The following is a 16,764-nucleotide window of genomic DNA, read 5'->3' as shown; positions in this document are numbered from 1 at the left end:
CCGGACAGCGCTCGGCCGGGCTCCCCTAGGGGGGGGGGGGGAGAAGAGAGTGACAAGGGAGGGGGGGAAGAGAGTGACAAGAGGGGGGGAGAATGAGAGTGACAAGAGGGGGGGAATGAGAGTGACAAGAGGGGGGGAGAAGAGAGTGACAAGAGGGGGGGGGAGAATGAGCGTGACAAGAGGGGGGGAATGAGAGTGACAAGGGGGGGGGAGAGAGACAGGGGGGGAATGAGAGTGACAAGAGGGGGGGAATGAGAGTGACAAGAGGGGGGGGGTGAGAGTGACAAGAGGGGGGGAATGAGAGTGACAAGAGGGGGAGGGGAGAAGAGAGTGACAAGAGGGGGAGGGGAGAAGAGAGTGACAAGAGGGGGGGAGAATGAGAGTGACAAGAGGGGGGGGGAAGAGAGTGACAAGAGGGGGAGGGGAGAAGAGAGTGACAAGAGGGGGGGAGAATGAGAGTGACAAGAGGGGGGGAATGAGAGTGACAAGGGGGGGAGAATGAGAGTGACAAGGGGGGGGGAGAATGAGAGTGACAAGGGGGGGGGAATGAGAGTGACAAGAGGGGGGGGATGAGAGTGACAAGGGGGGAGAAGAGAGTGACAAGAGGGGGGGAGAAGAGAGTGACAAGAGGGGGGGAGAATGAGAGTGACAAGGGGGGGAGAAGAGAGTGACAAGAGGGGGGGGGAGAAGAGAGTGACAAGAGGGGGGGGGAGAAGAGAGTGACAAGAGGAGGGGGGAAGAGAGTGACAAGGGGGGGAATGAGAGTGACAAGAGGGGGGAATGAGAGTGACAAGGGAGGGGGGAGAAGAGAGTGACAAGAGGGGGGGGGAGAAGAGAGTGACAAGAGGAGGGGGGAAGAGAGTGACAAGGGGGGGAATGAGAGTGACAAGAGGGGGGAATGAGAGTGACAAGAGGAGGGGGGAAGAGAGTGACAAGGGGGGGAATGAGAGTGACAAGAGGGGGGAATGAGAGTGACAAGGGAGGGGGGAGAAGAGAGTGACAAGGGGGGGAATGAGAGTGACAGGGGAGGGAATGAGAGTGACAAGAGGGGGGGAGAAGAGAGTGACAAGGGAGGAGTGGAGAAGAGAGTGACAAGGGAAGGCCCCGCACCCTGAATCTATTATTGGAGGGCCTCGCACCCCGAATCTATGAGAGGAGCCCCTCACCCCGATTATATGAGAGGAGGAGCCTTGAATCTGTGAGAGGGCCCCGCACCCTGAATCTATGAAAGGAGGAGCCCCGCACCCCGAATCTGTGAGAAGAGGAGCCCCGCACCCCAAATCTGTTGTTTCAGGGGGTGTGTCTCAGCTCTCCCTATCACAGCTCAGGGTGTGTGTCTCAGCTCTCCCTATCACAGCTCAGGGGGCGTGTCTCAGCTCTCCCTATCACAGCTCAGGGTGTGTGTCTCAGCTCTCCCTATCACAGCTCAGGGGGCGTGTCTCAGCTCTCCCTATTACAGCTCAGGGGGCGTGTCTCAGCTCTCCCTATCACAGCTCAGGGTGTGTGTCTCAGCTCTCCCTATCACAGCTCAGGGTGTGTGTCTCAGCTCTCCCTATCACAGCTCAGGGGGCGTGTCTCATCTCTCCCTATCACAGTTCAGGGTGTGTGTCTCAGCTCTATGACAGCTCAGGGGGTGTGTCTCAGCTCTCCTTATGACTGCTCAGGGTGTGTGTCTCAGCTCTCCCTATCACAGCTCAGGGAGCGTGTCTTAGCTCTCCCTATCACAGCTCAGGGTGTGTGTCTCAGCTCTCCCTATCACAGCTCAGGGGGCGTGTCTCATATCTCCCTATCACAGCTCAGGGGGCGTGTCTCAGCTCTCCCTATCACAGCTCAGGGGGCGTGTCTCAGCTCTCCCTATCACAGCTCAGGGTGTGTGTCTCATCTCTCCCCATCACAGCTCAGGGTGTGTGTCTCATCTCTCCCCATCACAGCTCAGGGGGTGTGTCTCAGCTCTCCCTATGACTGCTCAGGGTGTGTGTCTCAGCTCTCCCTATCGAAGCTCAGGGTGTGTGTCTCAGCTCTCCCTATCACAGCTCAGGGTGTGTGTCTCAGCTGTCCCTATGACTGCTCAGGGTGTGTCTCAGCTCTCCCTATCACAGCTCAGGGTGTGTGTCTCAGCTCTCCCCATCACAGCTCAGGGTGTGTGTCTCAGCTCTCCCTATGACAGCTCAGGGTGTGTCTCAGCTCTCCCTATCACAGCTCAGGGGGGCGTGTCTCAGCTCTCCCTATCACAGCTCAGGGTGTGTGTCTCAGCTCTCCCTATCACAGCTCAGGGGGCGTGTCTCAGCTCTCCCTATCACAGCTCAGGGGGCGTGTCTCAGCTCTCCCTATCACAGCTCAGGGGGCGTGTCTCAGCTCTCCCTATCACAGCTCAGGGGGCGTGTCTCAGCTCTCCCTATTACAGCTCAGCGGGTGTCTCTCATCTCTCCCCATCACAGCTCAGGGTGTGTGTCTCATCTGTCCCTATCACAGCTCAGAAGGCGTGTCTCATCTCTCCCAATCACAGCTCAGGGGGTGTAGCTCAAGGGGCGTGTCTCATCTCTCCCTATGACAACTCAGGGTGTGTGTCTCAGCTCTCCCTATCACAGCTCAGGGGGCGTGTCTCATCTCTCCCAATCACAGCTCAGGGTGTGTCTCAGCTCTCCCTATCACAGCTCAGGGGGCGTGTCTCAGCTCTCCCTTTGACAGCTCAGGGTGTGTGTCTCAGCTCTCCCTATCACAGCTCAGGGGGCGTGTCTCATCTTTCCCTATCACAGCTCAGGGGGCATGTCTCAGCTCTCCCTATGACAGCTCAGGGTGTGTGTCTCAGCTCTCCCTATCACAGCTCAGGCTGTGTGTCTCATCTCTCCCTATCACAGCTCAGGGGGCGTGTCTCAGCTCTCCCTATCACAGCTCAGGGGGCATGTCTCAGCTCTCCCTATGACAGCTCAGAGGGTGTGTCTCAGCTCTCCCTATGACAGCTCAGGGCGTGTGTCTCAGCTCTCCCTATCACAGCTCAGGGTGTGTGTCTCAGCTCTCCCTATGACAGCTCAGGGTGTGTCTCAGCTCTCCCTATCACAGCTCAGGGGGGCGTGTCTCAGCTCTCCCTATCACAGCTCAGGGGGCCTGTCAGAGCTCTGCCTATGATAGCTCAGGGGTGTGTCTCAGCTCTCCCTATCTCAGCTCAGGTGGCGTGTCTCAGCTTTCCCTATCACAGCTCAGGGTGTGTGTCTCAGCTCTCCCTATCACAGCTCAGGGGGCGTGTCTCAGCTCTCCCTATCACAGCTCAGGGGGCGTGTCTCAGCTCTCCCTATCACAGCTCAGCGGGTGTCTCTCATCTCTCCCCATCACAGCTCAGGGTGTGTGTCTCATCTGTCCCTATCACAGCTCAGAAGGCGTGTCTCATCTCTCCCAATCACAGCTCAGGGGGTGTAGCTCAGGGGGCGTGTCTCATCTCTCCCTATGACAACTCAGGGTGTGTGTCTCAGCTCTCCCTATCACAGCTCAGGGGGCGTGTCTCATCTCTCCCAATCACAGCTCAGGGTGTGTCTCAGCTCTCCCTATCACAGATCAGGGGGCGTGTCTCAGCTCTCCCTTTGACAGCTCAGGGTGTGTGTCTCAGCTCTCCCTATCACAGCTCAGGGGGCGTGTCTCATCTCTCCCTATCACAGCTCAGGGCGTGTCTCCGCTCTCCCTATCACAGCTCAGGGGGCGTGTCTCAGCGCTCCCTATCACAGCTCAGGGGGCGTGTCTCATATCTCCCTATCACAGCTCAGGGGGTGTGTCTCAGCTCTCCCTATGACAGCTCAGGGCGTGTCTCAGCTCTCCCTATCACAGCTCAGGGGGCGTGTCTCAGCTCTCCCTATCACAGCTCAGGGTGTGTGTCTCTGCTCTCCCTATCACAGCTGAGGGGGCGTGTCTCAGCTCTCCCTATCACAGCTCAGAGGGCCTGTCAGAGCTCTCCCTATGATAGCTCAGGGGCGTGTCTTAGCTCTCCCTATGACAGCTCAGGGTGTGTGTCTCAGCTCTCCCTATCACAGCTCAGGAGGTGTGTCTCAGCTCTCCCTATTACAGCTCAGGGGGCGTGTCTTTGCTCTCCCTATCACAGCTCAGGGTGTGTGTCTCATCTCTCCCTATCACAGCTCAGGGTGTGTGTCTCAGCTCTCCCTATCACAGCTCAGGGTGTGTGTCTCAGCTCTCCCTATCACAGCTCAGGGGGTGTGTCTCAGCTCTCCCTATCACAGCTCAGGGTGTGTGTCTCAGCTCTCCCTATGACAGCTCAGGGGGCCTGTCAGAGCTCTCCCTATGATAGCTCAGGGGCGTGTCTCAGCTCTCCCTATCACAGCTCAGGGGGCGTGTCTCAGCTCTCCCTATCACAGCTCAGGGTGTGTGTCTCAGCTCTCCCTATCACAGCTCAGGGGGCGTGTCTCAGCTCTCCCTATCACAGCTCAGGGGGCGTGTCTCAGCTCTCCCTATCACAGCTCAGGGGGCGTGTCTCATCTCTCCCCATCACAGCTCAGGGGGTGTGTCTCAGCTCTCCCTATCACAGCTCAGGGGGCGTCTCATCTCTCCCTATCACAGCTCAGGGGGCGTGTCTCAGCTCTCCCTATCACAGCTCAGGGTGTGTGTCTCAGCTCTCCCTATCCCAGCTCAGGGGGCGTGTCTCAGCTCTCCCTATCACAGTTCATTGGGCGTGTCTCAGCTCTCCCTATCACAGTTCATTGGGCGTGTCTCAGCTCTCCCTATCACAGCTCAGGGGGCGTGTCTCAGCTCTCCCTATCACAGCTCAGGGGGCGTGTCTCAGCTCTCCCTATCACAGCTCAGGGGGCGTGTCTCAGCTCTCCCTATCACAGCTCAGGGGCGTGTCTCAGCTCTCCCTATGACAGCTCAGGAGGCAGTTGAAGGATGAATCTGAGCATGTGCGGCCTTCTCAGTGAGCAGATCAAAGAAGTAAGTATAAAAACAAACAGCAGGTGGCGCCATACAGACAGGTTTTATTGCATAACTCAGTGGCTATGCAAAATTTTTAATCACATGCAATTGCAAAAGTATTCAGATCCAGGTGCTGGTTTTAAAACTGTAGAATATTTTTCATGGGACAACTCCTTTAACCGTGCAGTGCCCCAAGAATCACATACTGGCAGAGTGGCACAAGATGGTGGCAGATCACAGTAGTAGCAGAACCCAACAGCAGTGGGATAGTGAGGCCCAGTGGCATGCATATCCTCGGTGCCTCCACAACAGCACTCACAGGAGGGTGTCCCCACCCCCAGGACAGAGAAGCATAGGATTTAAAAGGCCTCCTCCCTTTACCTACTTCAGTTATTATCTCCTGGCTTCGGTTTCTCATGGAAGCTGCTTCTGGAGTGCCAGGAATCTGAAGATGTTCAGACCGGACAACCTTTTGCTGCCCCACAAGTTGGGAGGGTAAATGCAGAGAACGTTCTTTGGCCTAAGTCCTTCGGTGAAGGCAGCCCTGGGCTCTAGGAATACTCCCAGAAGTGGGAGAAGTCTCGTAGGATCCGACGTGCTTGCATCACACACACAAAGGTTCTTTCTGGGCACGGGAATTTCATTCCTGAGACTTCTGAGTTCGTCATTTCTGGCACCATGACGTCAGGGCAGTGGAATAGTAAGGGAAGCAGTGTAGCTGGCCAGCTAGGACCTGTCCTCGGTTGCTAGTATAGCTTATATGTGTATACAGCTGGACCTGCCAATAACCTTAATACAGTTCCTATGTTTGTGTGTTAAAGACAGAAGCAGAGTTATTTACTGTGACTTCATGTTTGGATGTCATATAACTGTTATATATTGTGTTCACAGAAGAAGAAAAGATAATATGCCTTTAAGATTCATTATATAATGTAAGGTAAGCTCAGTGACACAGCAGAAACAACAGAAAGCATGGAGTTAAACTGTTGTTGGTGGGCAGGAGTCTTGACCAATCCTAGCTATCCTCACACAGCCCAGGAGTTTTGACCAATCATAGCCAGCCTCACATAGCCCAGGAGTTGTGACCAATCACAGCGAGCCTCACACACAGCCTGTGTGGGAAACCCCCCTAGGAGAAGCTGCTGGAATCATTATTCACCAGAGAGAGGAGCTGAATAGATACACACTCCACTAAGAGCTGTGTTTTATGGAAGCAAGAGGCAAAAGTAGGCATTTAAAAGTGTTATATAAGGTTCCTACTGTTAATATAGGGATTAGAACTGTATACTGAACCAGTTATTTGTGTGTTTACTTAACCCTTCAGGACCCATGATGTACATGTACGTCATTTCTTTGCGGGACTTAACAGCTTAACGACCCAGGACGAGAATGCTCATCCTAAATCGACGGCACTTAGCGCTAGAGGATGAGTGTTCTCGTCCTGCGGTCCTTCCTTCCCCGCTTGTGGTGCCGCGATCAGTGGCAGAGATCCAACTGTTACTGACACCCGGATCCCTGCTGCATCCACCAGCATCGGTGATGATGCCGGTGGATTAACCCCTCATATGCCGCGGTCAGCGCTGACCGCTGCATATGGGAGGTTTGCGCTCCCTCACCTCATCCATTGGTCCCCGCGCTGCTGTGGCGGGGACTCGATGGTTGCCATGGCAGCCCCAAAGCCATTCCAAGGCTTGGGGCCTGGCACGTACGGAGGCCCAGCCCCTAGGCGTGCGGCAGACGGGCTGAGGTAATTGTGTACACAATGATTTGCCAAGCATCTCTCACTTATAAGGATAGCACTAGCCATTACTATGCGTGTTTGTACTGGATTTGGTCTGCAGTGAGCTGCTGCATCGCGTGTTTTACGGCACAGTACCGATGTATCGTGCTGCATTGTAGCAGGGATCAGACCCCAGAGTGGGACACATAATAAAGTGAAAAAAAAAGTTAATAAAATTAAAGTTTTACAAAAAAAATTAAAAGTTTCAAGTAAAGAAAAAAAATAAGCGTCCTTTTCCAAAAATAAAGTTAAAAAAATTGTAAAAAATAGGGAAACGACATATAGACATATTAGGTATCGACCGGCTCTATAAACATCCCATGACTGTAAAAAAATAAAAACTGTGCTAAATAAACTATTTTTTTGTCACCTTACATCATAAAAAGTACAACAGCAAGCGATGAAGAAGGCGTACGCCCACCCAAATAGTGCCAATCTAACCGTCGCCTCATCCCACAGGGCAAGGGGGAGGTTGCAGAGGCAGAGGAGGACATCCCAGAGGAGGACATCCCAGAGGAGGACATCCCAGCATTACAACGCGGAGCTGGCATTGCCATCACCTGGCCAAGTTGCTGGTGTCAATACCTACATTTGCCCACATAAATATAAAAACCTTGCTCCGCAATATGTATGACACCACAACAAGAAGAATCGAGCCAAGATATAAAATATCCCGTGTTTTATTGGTCCAAAAATCACTAATAAATATAGAAAAAAAATCTAAAAACATGCTGGATGTTATTGAAGGTAACCGCACATAGCGGAGCTGTGGCAAACATCGCCACTTATAGAATGTCTTTCTTGTCTGTACCTCTTCCCCTCCCCCCTCAACCTCCCATCAGCCCTTGCTATTGTCTGACCCCACCTCTCCTTGTACCATAGTAATCTATGTATTGTATGTAAATGAGGCTGTTGGAGGTTTGAATCCAGGTGCGCATGCCTAGTAAAGTCAGTTGACTCCCAAACTGTGTGTCGTCCAGTTACTGGGGAAATTGTCTCTTGAATATTGACCTGTATCTTCAGCTACAAGGGGATTTAAGTGAAGATATTGAGGGTATATCTTCAAGCATTGGTGGCAAGCGGCGGGATTCAAACCGCACAGCAAAGCAGCAGTTCGTTGAAACAGCCATTCGGATATACCGGAGTTCGAGAATATGTGCAGTCATTCGAACGAAAGGTGAATGGAGACGAATTATGCAACATTGAAACGAACTACGTTAAAGGAATTATTGGAAGCAAGGGGAAGAAAAGCCAGCAACAAAACCAAAGCTACTCTTGTGGCCGAACTCATGGAGGGGGACAGAGCGACCACTGCGGCAACTCCACAGGAGACAGAGCCAACGGAATTTACAAGAGAGCTCAATAGCAGGTTAGCTTTTTACCCAAACACCCCCTCCATGGAGACACTAGAAAGACTGATAGCAGATGTACACGAGTACATTGCAGCTAAGCAAAACGCTATTCAGCGAGTTGGGGAAGGAGCCCCAGCGCCCACCAGCACTACCCAGGAAAAAGCTAAGATTCCCTACCAAGCTTTTAAAAATTACACAGAAGGAGAAAGTGATATTGACGAATACCTACAGGATTTCGAAAGGTTGTGCCAGCTACACGACATCAGCCCAGCCGACCAAGTACCCCTGCTGGCAGGTAGATTGTCAGGCCGCGCCGCAGAGGCATGCCGAACCATCCCAGACGAAGACATCAGGAATTATCACAAAGTCAAACAAGCCATCCTAGCACGGTATGCCATTACCTCTGAGGCATACCGACTCAAATTCCGGGACATCAAGAAACAAACAAAAGACTCACACACTGAATGGGCACACCAACTACAACGAGCCGCCAAGGGGTGGATGGAAGCGACACGGGTCACCACTATGGAAGAGATGTTCCAGTTAATAGTAATGGAGCAGTTTTTTAATGGACTAACCACAGAACTGCAAAATTGGGTACGAGATCGCAAACCCCGTACCCTACCAGAGGCAGCCAAGCTAGCTGACGAGTTCCAAGACACCAGACGAGACCAACGCACACCACACCGGACCACGTATGGATCTACCACCCCTCTGCCAGCAGTGACTACCTTGGCTCACCCACGACCAGCCGCGAGCCACAACCAGTACCCTCCTAGGTACAATACCCGACCATCGATCCGCTGCCACACCTGCAACCAACAGGGGCACATCCAGAGAGACTGCCCACGTAACCGACCTCGCCAGAACTGGAACTACCAAGGTCCTCCCCCCAATCGGGCTGCAGTACACTGCTGCCAAAGAGAATCTGTGCTCCCAACATCCACAATCACCTCAATAGAAGAGCCTCTGGGGATCCTACACGAGGTAAACCCCATACAAGCCGCCTCAGACAACCGTCAGGGGCACTGCCAGGTGGTACACATGGAGGGGAAGAGTATACAAGGATTACGTGACTCTGGGGCCACGTTAACCCTGGTCCGAAATCATTTGGTGCCTAAGCACACCCTCACCGGAGACTGTGTAGCTGTACGGGTGGCAGGGGGAGCAATTTACAAAGTTCCCACTGCCAAGGTGCATTTGAATTGGGGGGCAGGGCATGGAAACGTGGAGGTGGGAATTATGCAGGATTTGCCCGCTGATGTTATTTTGGGCAACGACTTGGGGGAGCTCACCTCTGCTTTTGTCCCTCAACCAACTATCCAAGAGGCCTACCCGGTTGTTACCCGGCAGCAAGCACGCACCACGGCTCCATCCGATCACTCTAAGGCTCAGGTAAACAATATGCCACACACCCCTCCTATTCTCCCCTGGGATGCCCCCCTGGAATTTGGCAGTGAGGTGGCCCTAGATCCCTCCCTGCAGGTATATAAAGATAGGATTAACAAGGACCAAGGAGGGTTGGAGGGAGAGAGATATGCTTGGGATAAAGGTCTCATATACCGCTATGCAGAGAAGGTAGTAGCAGGGTCCATACCCGTGCCCACTAAGCAGTTAGTGGTACCCCGAAAGTATAGACAAGAGTTGCTGCGCATCGCGCACGATATACCATTATCAGGACATTTAGGAATCAGCCGAACGAAACATCGGCTGACACAGAACTTCTTCTGGCCAGGTATCTCAAAGGATATTAGACAATACTGTCAAACGTGCGATACCTGCCAGAGGGTAGGGAAGAGAGGGGATCGCTATAAAGCCAAACTCAGATCCCTGCCCATAATTGAAGAACCCTTCAGTCGAGTAGCCGTAGACATAATAGGACCCCTAGCGAAACCCAGTCCCTCCGGTAAGAAATACATCTTGACCGTGGTGGACTACGCCACTAGATACCCAGAGGCAGTGGCGTTGACCAATGTACATGCAGAGACTATAGCCGATGCCCTTATGCAAATATTCTCCCGTATGGGATTTCCCCGGGAGATTATATCGGATAGGGGCACCCAGTTCACTGCAGAGGTCACCCACCAACTATGGAAAGTGTGTGGGGTGAAACCGATCTTAAACTCCGCCTACCACCCCCAGTCCAACGGGCTCTGTGAACGGTTTAACGGAACACTTAAACAGATGATCCGCACGTTCATAGACACTCAAAAAGACTGGGAACGGTTTTTGCCCCACTTGCTCTTTGCCTATAGGGAAGTACCCCAAGAATCCACGGGATTCTCCCCTTTTGAATTATTGTTCGGGAGGAGAGTGAGGGGTCCCTTAGACCTTATCAGAGAACACTGGGAGGGAGGGGTAACTACGAATGGTACCCCTATTGTTCCATACGTGCTGGAGTTTAGGGAACGCTTGGAGGCTCTGACCCAGGCGGTACGTACTAACCTCCAAGCGGCCCAACAACGACAGCGCAGATGGTATGATAAGGGGGCCAGGGACCGCAGCTTTCAGGTCGGGCAGAAGGTGTTAATCCTACGGCCAGTCCCTAATGACAAGCTGCAGGCCTCCTGGCAGGGCCCATACAAGGTGGTGGAGCAAATCTGTGATACCACCTATGTGATCGGCCCGTGCGCTGGAGCAGGGGGCAGACGCATGCTCCATGTGAACATGCTGAAGCCCTACTACGAGCGCATAGAAGAGGTGACTGCTATTTGCGCCTCTGCCGCAGAGGACTTTGACAATTTACCTCTCCCAGACCTCCTAGAGAAAGAGGGCCAGAAAGAGGACCTGGAAGAGGTTCAGTTAGGTGAACGGCTGAGTCCCCAGGAAAGGGCGCAGGTTCATAGTCTAATAAGGGAAAAAGGAACCACTTTTTCTAATATCCCCAGGTACACCCCGTTAGCCACCCACAGAGTAGAAACACCAGGGCAGACCCCTCTCCGCCAACCTCCTTACCGCATACCTGAATCTGTAAAGGATAATATGCGCAAGGAAATTGAAGAAATGCTAAAACTAGGAGTTATAGAGCACTCTGAAAGCCCTTGGGCCTCCCCAGTAGTTCTGGTGCCGAAGCGGGATGGGACTACCCGCTTCTGCGTAGACTACCGGAGGCTTAATGATAAGACCATATCCGATGCCTACCCTATGCCCCGGATAGACGAGCTCCTGGACAAAATGGCCAGGGGCCAATACCTCACCACAATAGATCTTTGTAAGGGGTATTGGCAGATTCCCCTAGCCGAAGACGCCATCCCTAAGTCGGCGTTTGTCACCCCGTTTGGCCTGTACCAGTTTAAGGTCATGCCATTCGGGATGAAAAACGCTCCGGCTACTTTTCAGAGGATGGTGGATCGGCTATTGGATGGGTTCCAGGAGTACGCTTGCGCCTATCTAGATGATATAGCGATCTTCAGCAAGTCCTGGACTGAACACCTGACCCACATAGGAGCCGTACTAGACCGTATTAGGGAGGCAGGATTAACTCTGAAACCCAGTAAGTGCCATATAGGGATGGCAGAAGTCCAATACCTAGGACACCGGGTAGGGAGTGGCCAACAAAAACCTGAACCGGCTAAGGTAGAGGCTGTAGCCAAATGGCCAACCCCTCGGACCAAAACTCAAGTACTGGCATTCCTAGGTACCGCAGGATACTACCGTAAATTTGTACGCAACTACAGTACCCTGGCCAAACCCCTCACCGATTTGACCCGCAAGAATCTTCCTAAGATAGTAGTCTGGACCCCAGAGTGTGAGCAGGCATTCCAGCAACTAAACACGGCTCTTGTGAATGCACCTGTACTTGCCGCCCCTGATCCAACTAAACTCTTTCTTGTCCACACAGACGCTTCTATGTTTGGATTGGGGGCAGTACTGAGCCAAGTCGGAGAAGATGGCGGCGAGCATCCAGTGGCTTACTTAAGCAGAAAACTTTTACCTCGGGAAGTAAGCTACGCCGCCATAGAAAAAGAATGCCTGGCCGTGGTGTGGGCCCTTAAAAAGCTGCAGCCCTATTTGTATGGACAACCCTTTTCCTTACTCACAGATCACAACCCGCTGGTGCGGCTGAACAGGGTGTCAGGAGACAATGCCCGGCTGCTGCGCTGGAGTTTGGCGCTGCAGCCTTTTGACTTTACCATCCACTACCGCCCTGGGAAGCAAAATGGCAACGCCGACGGGTTATCCAGACAAACTGAACTTGAAAAGTGATCTGTGAGCGCTCCTCCGGACATCCCCAAGCCGATCCGTTGGGATCAGACTGTGTATGCCGGCTTGGTTCTGGGGGAGCATTGTGGCAAACATCGCCACTTATCGAATGTCTTTCTTGCCTGTACCTCTTCCCCTCCCCCCTCATCCTCCCATCAGCCCTTGCTATTGTCTGACCCCACCTCTCCTTGTACCATAGTAATCTATGTATTGTATGTAAATGAGGCTGTTGGGGGTTTGAATCCAGGTGCACATGCCTAGTAAAGTCAGTGACTCCCAAACTGTGTGTCGTCAGTCACTGGGGAAATTGTCTCTTGAATATTGACCTGTTTCTTCAGCTACAAGGGGATTTAAGTGAAGATATTGAGGGTATATCTTCAAGCTCCGCAACAGGAGCGATCTCCATGGCAAAACTGTAGGAGACAAAAGACAAAATAATACAAAATAATAAAGTCAATGGTTCAAAAAGCGTGAAGGTAATAAATATAGAAACGGACAAGTGGGAACCAGCGCCAGTACTCGATGTGCGAGAGCGGCATGGCGTATAGACGACTCAATATGAAGAAATGCGCATCCATTGACCGATTGCTGAGGGAAATCAGAAAATACCTGATGTCCACAAATGCATACATGAAAAACTAATAACCAATGCCAATGGTCCATACCCTGTGATCGAGAACGCGCGGCTAGACTTAAAAGTCCACATCGACATATATTGTCCTTGACCATAGGTGCAGCGCCACACATCAGAAACGGAGAGCCCCAAGGACTGGCCCACCTCCTGCTCGATGTACATGTGCAGGCCTGGAACCGCTTGGCAATGGCGGCTTGGGACTCTCCACCTTGCCATCAGTTCTCTGAAATCTGCAGAGTCAACTACATGGAAAGGGAGGGACTGAAGTACCAGAAACCTGGCCAGGAGCACGGTGAGCTTCTGTGCTGATGCACGGTGATCGATTCCTGTCAAGTGATTACAAGGAGGAGCATCAGGAGCTATAGATGACAAGTCAATGGGAAGGAACAACAGCTCCCTTCTTCTGATGTTGATGAGCCATAACTGCTGGAGAGGGCGTACGGGCCGGTGGGGGATGCAGTGGCTGGTGTATCGGGCTGTAAGTTGCATGGTTTTCCCACACCCATGTGTTTACGCAGTGCCGTCGTGCCAACATTAGCGCCCAGTGTCCAGGACAGCTGGTGGTCCAGGGTAAGGCAGGGGTGTGAACCGGCGAATGGTGCCATAATCAGGCCAGAGGCAGAAGAAACGTCTCTTTATTAAGTGCAGAATGAGATTTGTACATCCGACAGCAAAACACAGTTCCCTCAATATACGGTGTGTCTCCCTGGAAGGTTTTGTATGGATTTGAGCAAGGATGGGAGTTATTGTCCTCACTCCTCTCTCTCTTTCACTTCCTGCAGAATCGGTGGTGGGCAATCTCACTTTTGCCTGTAATTTGTAGCTGAGGTGTACAGCTTTCAAGATATGACTGGCCAAGTCATGTTCAGCCGTGAAGGGTGGCTTCACAGTATTTCCCTCTCTGCAGAAAAGTCTAAATCGCTTGGCGGCTAGCAGGAGACCGGACTGACCTCCGTAGATCATGCAGAGGTCAGGGAGCACATGGACTGGCTGCCTCACTCTTCTTCTCCTAGCAAACTCTAGCCTAGAACGCTCTAGACTCAGCAAAGGGCAGAGGCAGAATCCACACCCAAGCTTCCTGTAGGTTAACTCCGTCACTTCCATACATTTACCATACTGGGTATACAGAGCATAAAATGATATAACATGATGTAGTGCCCTGGAGCAGGGAGTACTTTGACATTTGTGGACATTTGCCTATGTCCGCTATGCAAAATTAAAACTTCTTACTTTATTTCTTTTCAAAGGGTTAACTTAGGCTACTTTCACACTAGCGTTCGTCGGTCCGCTCGTGAGCTCCGTTTGAAGGGGCTCACGAGCGGACCCGAACGCAGCCGTCCAGCCCTGATGCAGTCTGAATGGAGGCGGATCCGCTCAGTCTGGCGGCGTTCAGCCTCCGCTCCGCTCGCCTCCGCACGGACAGGCGGACAGCTGAACGCTGCTTGCAGCGTTCGGGTGTCCGCCTGGCCGTGCGGATCCGTCCAGACTTACAATGTAAGTCAATGGGGACGGATCCGTTTGAAGATGCCACAATATGGCTCAATCTTCAGGCGGATCCGTCCCCCATTGACTTTACATTGAAAGTCTGGACGGATCCGTACGAGGCTATTTTCACACTTAGCTGTTATATGCTAAAATAATGCAGACGGATCCGTTCTGAACGGAGCCTCCGTCTGCATTATTATGATCGGATCCGTTCAGAACGGATCCGATCGAACGCTAGTGTGAAAGTAGCCTTATACTGTTTATTACTGTGTTACTGCATTTTGTATACTGTATATGTTGTGATATATATCCTGTTCATTAGCACTATATTTACATAGCTCTGTGGAAAGGGTTAATGAATACTGAGAGATTGTTAGGACTTTGATTGAGAAGCTTTTACTTATCCCGGCCGTCCTGAGACTGTTTTCTTGTCACATATTGTACTTCATGACACTGGTAAATTTGAGTCAAAATATTTCAGTTTTATTTATAAAAAAAACAACAAATTTACCATTAATTTGGAAAAGTTCACATACCTCCTAAAATGGTTATTGCTTTCCATTCCCCATATGTCTACTTTATGTTTGGATCATTTTGTAAATTACATTTTCTTTTTTTGGGGACGTTACAAGGCTTAGGAGCAAATCTTAAAATTTTAAAGAAAATTTCAAAAACCCAATTTTTAAGGACCAGTTCAGGTCTGAAGTGACTTTGTGACTTCAGAAAACCGCCCATAAATGGCCCAATTTTAGAAACTACACCCCTTAAGGTATTCAAATTGGATTTTACAAACTTTGTTAACCCTTTAGGTGTTCCACAAGAATTAAAGGAAAATGGAGATGAAATTTCTGAATTTCACTTTTTTGGCAGGTTTCCATTTTAATCCATTTTTTCCGCTAACAAAGCAAGGGTTAACAGCCAAACAAAACTCAATATTTATTGCCCTGATTCTGTAGTTTACAGAAACACCCCACATGTGATCGTAAACTGCTGTACGGGCACACGGCAGGGCGCAGGAGAAAAGGAACGCCATGTGGTTTCTGGAGGGCAGATTTCACTGGGATCATTTAAAGTTGCCATGTCACATTTGAAGCCCCCCTGATGCCCCTAGAGTAGAAATTCCCAAAAAATGACCCCATTTTTGAAACTACGGGATAAGGCGACAGTTTTGTTGGTACTATTTTAGGGCACAGTTTTTTTGTTATTTACAATGTTCATCTGCTATTTTTATAGAGCGGGTTGTTACGGACGCGACAATACCAAATTTGACAACTTTTTTGGGTTGTTTCAGTTTTACATAATAAAGCATTTTTGAAAAAATGCTAAAAATGATTTTTTTTGTCTCCAAATTTTAGGGTGCATATGACTTTTTGATTGCTTGGTATAACACTTTTTGTGATGTAATGTGACAAAAAATGTTTTTACACAATTTTTTTTTGTTTTGTTACAGTGTTTACCTGAGGGGTTTGGTCATGTGATATTTTTATACAGCAGGTTGTTACGGACGTGGCAATACCCAATATGTCTACTTTATTTATTTATTTAAGTTTCACACAATAACAGCATTTTTTAAACAAAAAAAATTAAAATCATGTTTTAGTGTCTCCATATTCTGAGAGCCATAGTTTATTTTTGTTTTTTGGGCGATTGTCTTAAGTAGGTTCTCATTTTTTGCGGGATGAGGTGACGGTTTTATTGGTACTAGCTTGGGGGGGCGTATGATTATTTGATCCCTTGGTATTACTCTTTATGTGATGTAAGGTGACAAAAAAATGTTTTTATTTTTCTTTTTCTACGGAGTTCAGGTAAGGGGGTAGATCATGTGATATTTTTATAGAGCCGATCGTTATGGACAAAAAATAAATAAAAAATTGTTTACACTTTTTACTTTTGTCCCACTCTGGGACTTCAACTTCTGGGGTCTGATCCCCAACCTGTATTGTAATACATTGCATGTCTGCTTGTATGCTGACAGGCTGCCTCCGGGCTGGATCTCAGAGGCTTCCGTAGGAGGCGTGTCTATGGAAGGTATCGGCCTGCCTTCTCTGCCATTAGATCCCCGCCACTGCAGGGCGGGTACCTGATGGAGATGCGGAGGGCACCTGTACCCTCCACAAAGCCTCTGCATGCCCCGGTTAGCTTTAACAGCGGCATACAAGGGGGTAATGCGTCGGCATCAGTGTTTTCACCGATCCCAGCATATGCAGCTCCTGTATCCGCCCGATAAGCCCGCCGTACATGTACGCCGCTGGTCCTTAAGCGACGGGTAGGATGAGATCTGCACACCCTCCGAAGGTGGGGGCTCATAGAAGTAGATCCACGGCACACCGAAATATTTTTTTAATGCTGTTTTAATCAGTATTTATATTAACATCATTTTGTACATTTTTGGTCGAGGT

The sequence above is a fragment of the Bufo gargarizans genome, unplaced genomic scaffold, assembly GCF_014858855.1.
Source record: "Bufo gargarizans isolate SCDJY-AF-19 unplaced genomic scaffold, ASM1485885v1 fragScaff_scaffold_350_pilon, whole genome shotgun sequence".
Classification (NCBI taxonomy): Eukaryota; Metazoa; Chordata; class Amphibia; order Anura; family Bufonidae; genus Bufo; species Bufo gargarizans.
Note: the sequence above shows the minus strand (reverse complement) of the source record.